The sequence below is a fragment of the Ranitomeya imitator genome, chromosome 1, assembly GCF_032444005.1.
Source record: "Ranitomeya imitator isolate aRanImi1 chromosome 1, aRanImi1.pri, whole genome shotgun sequence".
Taxonomy (NCBI): Eukaryota; Metazoa; Chordata; class Amphibia; order Anura; family Dendrobatidae; genus Ranitomeya; species Ranitomeya imitator.
The window spans coordinates 435217483-435224010 of record NC_091282.1 but is presented as its reverse complement, the minus strand read 5'-3'; positions in this window follow the sequence as shown (position 1 = coordinate 435224010).

Below are 6528 nucleotides of genomic sequence, written 5' to 3'. Positions count from 1 at the left end.
CCATAACTGATTTAATGAGCCATTCGCAGTTTCACTGTACCGTCCGTGTGTACTTACACGTGCATGGCTTAATCTTTGAGACAAGCATATGCTACTGGCAGGATCAACCAGGTAGCTCCCCAACACGACTCTGGGAACGCGTTGAGGCGAGGGAGCGGACCCGGAGAGGAAAGAGTGAGAGAGGAAGAGAGAGGCCAGGATAGGAAGCCCCGCAGCGGGAAGGGCACCCAGAGGAAGGGAAATCCTCCTCGTCGTCCGTGCCGGCAGGCGGGCATCCGGGGCGTCACCTTCCGGAGGAAAACAGGAGCCTGAACGGCGAGTGCAGTGCCACTGGGGAGATCGTGCACGCTGTACGGTGCGAGGCGGCCGATGCGGAGGGTGTCTGGAAAAAAAACCCACCTTGCACGGAGAGGGCGAGGTGACTGGCCTCCGGAGGACACCACGGCTCCCCCTGCCTCGTGACCCACCGCTCCCGGGGCGACACACAGAGTCGCTGCTGGGGAGAGGGGCCAGGGCGGTGGGGGCCTATGCGGCGCCACATCTGGCTTAGACCCGGCCTCCCGATCGGAGGGCATCTGTTGTAAAAAACCACCCCTTGCACGGGGAGGGCCGTAGGTGACTGGCCTTCGGAGGACGCCACGGCCACCCTGCCTCGTGACCCACCGCTCCCGGGGGCGACACACAGAGTCGCTGCTGGGGAGAGGGGCCAGGGCGGTGGGGGGCCTATGCGGGGCCTCCGTCTGGCTTAGACCTGCCTCCGCCGCGGGGGGGTCCTCGACCCACCGGCGGACGGGCGCGAGGAGTGGGAGAGGGGGGCTGGCCGTCGGGGTCCACCGCGGCTCAGGCGCAGAGCCCGCCAGCGACGCGGAGGTCGCACGGGGGGCGCAGTTGGCCTGGCCGTGTCGGCGTCGCCTATGGCGTAGTCCCTCGTCCCGGGCTCTTGCCCGTAACCTCAAAGGAGCCCCAAACGAGCGGCGTCTCCCCCCCCAAAGCCGTGCCTCCGCTGTTGAGAACAGAAGAAGCCCGGGGCGGCAGTTCGCCGGGTACTCCCCTTCGCCAAAACTCTTTTTGCCCCACTCGTCTCTCCCTTTTCCATCCTCCCTTCTCGCTCTGGGGCGTCCGCTTGGTCTCTCTCTCTCTCTCTCGCTCTCTCCCTCTCGCGCTCCCCTTCCGAGCCGCCTCGGAGGACGTCGGACGAGCGGGGAAGGCGACGGCGTTCGGCCGGGCACACCACGCGGTGAGAACCCACTCCGCCTGCCTCCCCACGCGTCTGGTCGTCCCCCCACTATCGTAGGGGCTCGGGAAAAGACTGGAGAACGCGGAGCTCGGCGGTGGCGTGGAAGCGCCACCCACCGCCGCCGCTCTCGCCGATGCCCACCGCGGAGGCCGCCCATCGGACGCTGGGTGGGGGTCGGCACGGGCCTCCGCGGGCGAGCTGCGCATCTGGAAGTCAAAGGGCCGCCCTCGGAGAAGATCGTTGTGCTACCCCGCGCGGGGAGCGATTCGGACGACGGGCCCCCACGCCGAGGTGGGTGGGCGCCCCGCCATTCGCCCGCGCGGGTCGTCGGACCCCTGCCGTACCACAGTTCGGGTCAAACTCCCCCTCTGCACGGCAGCCACCGTCCTGCGAACGGGAGGCGACTGCCGGCGTGCACGCCCAAGATGCGTGCCTGAATCCCGGGGGGGTAAAAGAGGAAGGAGACCGCCCGCCTTAGACCGACGCGGGCTCCAAAGCCCGGGGCCCGAGCGAGCGGCACCACCTCCCCACCCGGGAGCGCTGAGCCAAATCGATCGGAGGAAGAGCCGGTGGGGGGCATGGGTGAGAAACCCCACCCGCTGCCATCCTTCCCCTCGGGGAGACGGGGAAGAAACATGCCCGATAGTCCTGGAGGTCCCTCTCCGACACGCTACGGGCGCCCTCGAGACGGAATCCGGGTCACAGTGCGATTCTCTCATAGGTCTCCCCGGTGGCGTGGAAGCGGGAGACATCCGACACAGAGAAACGCCAAGCCTGCTCTGAGGGACCGAGTCAGGGGGTGCAATCCGCCCTCCTGGAGCCCTCCTCGGGACGAAGACTCCAGATCTGCCTCCCTTCTGACATCCGTCACCCTCGGAGAACCAGAACACGCTTGGGGAGGGTCCGTTCAGGCTCAGGCGACCCGGGAAACGCGTCTCTGACTTGGGGCAGACGACCGGCAAGAGTCCCCCTGGAGCCGCGGAAGCCTGGTGTCGACGCGAGGGCGGACTTCCATGCAACAGGGGGGGTACTCGCCAAACCGCCTACCCGACTTGAGGAACCACGAAAACATCGGAAATCAGTCGGGCCCGAGAGGTACCCCTCTCTCCTATATCCTGCAGCTGGTGTGCAAAAGTGGGTATTTGCATGGCGAAACACCGACCCACACTTTAAGGAGCGAAGCCGAAAAGTGTCCGACTTCCTGGAGCTGTGCGGCGGATCCGGCGGCCAGAAATTCCTCATTCGGTTCTATTTTTTTTTTTTCGATTTTGCGAAATTTGGCGGCCAGGCGGCGTAGCTGGGGCCTGGACTAGCCCGAAACACCTGGAGCCGGCGAGCGGAACGAATTTCCCAACGTTCTGCGGCTCCCGGAAGCCAAAAACGCATCGCCGAAAAATTTCAAAGTCCCAAGGACTCGTTCTTGAAAATCGATCCGGGGGCCATGGAAGTGTCCTCGGTACAGCTTCAGAGCTTTCCCCCCGCCTGGAAGTCTGAAAGTTCTATGTTTGTTCTAAGTGGAAAATCGCGTTTTTTTCAGTGTTCCACCCATCAGACCCAAACTTTGCCCACGCTTAGGTCTCTGTCTCGGGTGCTTTACAACATATTGACGCCCCTTTAGGGTGGAAGTAGGGGAAGGGGTCATTTTTCACAAAATCGGAAATTTCTCAAAATATTCTAAGTGTCAAGGACACTTTTGGAAAATCTTCCCCAGGCTCCTGGAAGCCTCCTCGGTACGCCTACTGCGGTTTCTCCCTGCCTGGAAGTCTGACACTTGTCTGAAATTTTTAGAGTATGAAAATGCGGTTTTTCACACCAAAATTCGACTTTGCGCCCATGACTCGCAAACTTCACCCACATTTGGCGACTGTCCTGGGGTACCTCACAACATATTGACGCCCCCCTGGCGTGGAAGTAGGGGAAACGTGTCAATTTCACAAAATCGTGATTTTTTCAAAATATTTCTAAGTGTCAAGGACACTTTTGGATAATCTTCCCAGGCTCCTGGAAGCCTCCTCGGTACGCCTCCTGCGGTTTCTCCCTGCCTGGAAGTCTGACACTTGTCTGAAATTTTTAGAGTATGAAAATGCGGTTTTTCACCCAAAATTCGACTTTGCGCCCATGACTCGCAAACTTCACCCACATTTGGGCGACTGTCCTGGGGTACCTCACAACATATTGACGCCCCCCTGGCGTGGAAGTAGGGGAAACGTGTCAATTTTCACAAAATCGTGATTTTCTGAAAATATTTCTAAGTGTCAAGGACACTTTTGGATAATCTTCCCCAGCTCCTGGAAGCCCTCCTCGGTACGCCTCCTGCGGTTTCTCCCTGCCTGGAAGTCTGACACTTGTCTGAAATTTTTAGAGTATGAAAATGCGGTTTTTCACCCAAAATTCGACTTTGCGCCCATGACTCGCAAACTTCACCCACATTTGGGCGACTGTCCTGGGGTACCTCACAACATATTGATGCCCCCCTGGCGTGGAAGTAGGGGAAACGTGTCAATTTTCACAAAATCGTGATTTTTTCAAAATATTTCTAAGTGTCAAGGACACTTTTGGATAATCTTCCCCAGGCTCCTGGAAGCCTCCTCGGTACGCCTCCTGCGGTTTCCCCCTGCCTGGAAGTCTGACACTTGTCTGAAATTTTTAGCGCATGAAAACGCGGTTTTTCACCCAAAATTCGACTTTGCGCCCGTGACTCGACTTCACCCACATTTAGGCGACTGTCCTGGGTACCTCACAACATATTGACGCCCCCCTGGCGTGGAAGTAGGGGAAACGTGTCAATTTTCACAAAATCGTGATTTTTTCAAAATATTTCTAAGTGTCAAGGACACTTTTGGATAATCTTCCCCAGGCTCCTGGAAGCCTCCTCGGTACGCCTCCTGCGGTTTCCCCCTGCCTGGAAGTCTGACACTTGTCTGAAATTTTTTAGCGCATGAAAACGCGGTTTTTCACCCAAAATTCGACTTTGCGCCCGTGACTCGCAAACTTCACCCACAGTTAGGCGACTGTCCTGGGGTACCTCACAACATATTGACGCCCCCCCTGGCGTGGAAGTAGGGGAAACGTGTCAATTTTCACAAAATCGTGATTTTCTGAAAATATTTCTAAGTGTCAAGGACACTTTTGGATAATCTTCCCCAGGCTCCTGGAAGCCTCCTCGGTACGCCTCCTGCGGTTTCCCCCTGCCTGGAAGTCTGACACTTGTCTGAAATTTTTAGCGCATGAAAACGCGGTTTTTCACCCAAAATTCGACTTTGCGCCCGTGACTCGCAAACTTCACCCACATTTAGGCGACTGTCCTGGGGTACCTCACAACATATTGACGCCCCCCCTGGCGTGGAAGTAGGGGAAACGTGTCAATTTTCACAAAATCGTGATTTTCTGAAAATATTTCTAAGTGTCAAGGACACTTTTGGATAATCTTCCCCAGGCTCCTGGAAGCCTCCTCGGTACGCCTCCTGCGGTTTCCCCCTGCCTGGAAGTCTGACACTTGTCTGAAATTTTTAGCGCATGAAAACGCGGTTTTTCACCCAAAATTCGACTTTGCGCCCGTGACTCGCAAACTTCACCCACATTTAGGCGACTGTCCTGGGGTACCTCACAACATATTGACGCCCCCCTGGCGTGGAAGTAGGGGAAACGTGTCAATTTTCACAAAATCGTGATTTTCTGAAAATATTTCTAAGTGTCAAGGACACTTTTGGATAATCTTCCCCAGGCTCCTGGAAGCCTCCTCGGTACGCCTCCTGCGGTTTCCCCCTGCCTGGAAGTCTGACACTTGTCTGAAATTTTTAGCGCATGAAAACGCGGTTTTTCACCCAAAATTCGACTTTGCGCCCATGACTCGCAAACTTCACCCACATTTGGGCGACTGTCCTGGGGTACCTCACAACATATTGACGCCCCCCTGGCGTGGAAGTAGGGGAAACGTGTCAATTTTCACAAAATCGTGATTTTTTCAAAATATTTCTAAGTGTCAAGGACACTTTTGGATAATCTTCCCCAGGCTCCTGGAAGCCTCCTCGGTACGCCTCCTGCGGTTTCTCCCTGCCTGGAAGTCTGACACTTGTCTGAAATTTTTAGAGTATGAAAACGCGGTTTTTCACCCAAAATTCGACTTTGCGCCCGTGACTCGCAAACTTCACCCACATTTAGGCGACTGTCCTGGGGTACCTCACAACATATTGACGCCCCCCTGGCGTGGAAGTAGGGGAAACGTGTCAATTTTCACAAAATCGTGATTTTCTGAAAATATTTCTAAGTGTCAAGGACACTTTTGGATAATCTTCCCCAGGCTCCTGGAAGCCTCCTCGGTACGCCTCCTGCGGTTTCCCCCTGCCTGGAAGTCTGACACTTGTCTGAAATTTTTAGCGCATGAAAACGCGGTTTTTCACCCAAAATTCGACTTTGCGCCCGTGACTCGCAAACTTCACCCACAGTTAGGCGACTGTCCTGGGGTACCTCACAACATATTGACGCCCCCCTGGCGTGGAAGTAGGGGAAACGTGTCAATTTTCACAAAATCGTGATTTTCTGAAAATATTTCTAAGTGTCAAGGACACTTTTGGAAAATCTTCCCCAGGCTCCTGGAAGCCTCCTCGGTACGCCTCCTGCGGTTTCCCCCTGCCTGGAAGTCTGACACTTGTCTGAAATTTTTAGCGCATGAAAACGCGGTTTTTCACCCAAAATTCGACTTTGCGCCCGTGACTCGCAAACTTCACCCACATTTAGGCGACTGTCCTGGGGTACCTCACAACATATTGACGCCCCCCTGGCGTGGAAGTAGGGGAAACGTGTCAATTTTCACAAAATCGTGATTTTCTGAAAATATTTCTAAGTGTCAAGGACACTTTTGGAAAATCTTCCCCAGGCTCCTGGAAGCCTCCTCGGTACGCCTCCTGCGGTTTCTCCCTGCCTGGAAGTCTGACACTTGTCTGAAATTTTTAGAGTATGAAAACGCGGTTTTTCACCCAAAATTCGACTTTGCGCCCATGACTCGCAAACTTCACCCACATTTGGGCGACTGTCCTGGGGTACCTCACAACATATTGACGCCCCCCTGGCGTGGAAGTAGGGGAAACGTGTCAATTTTCACAAAATCGTGATTTTTTTCAAAATATTTCTAAGTGTCAAGGACACTTTTGGATAATCTTCCCCAGGCTCCTGGAAGCCTCCTCAGTACGCCTCCTGCGGTTTCTCCCTGCCTGGATGTCTGACACTTGTCTGAAATTTTTAGAGTATGAAAACGCGGTTTTTCACCCAAAATTCGACTTTGCGCCCATGAC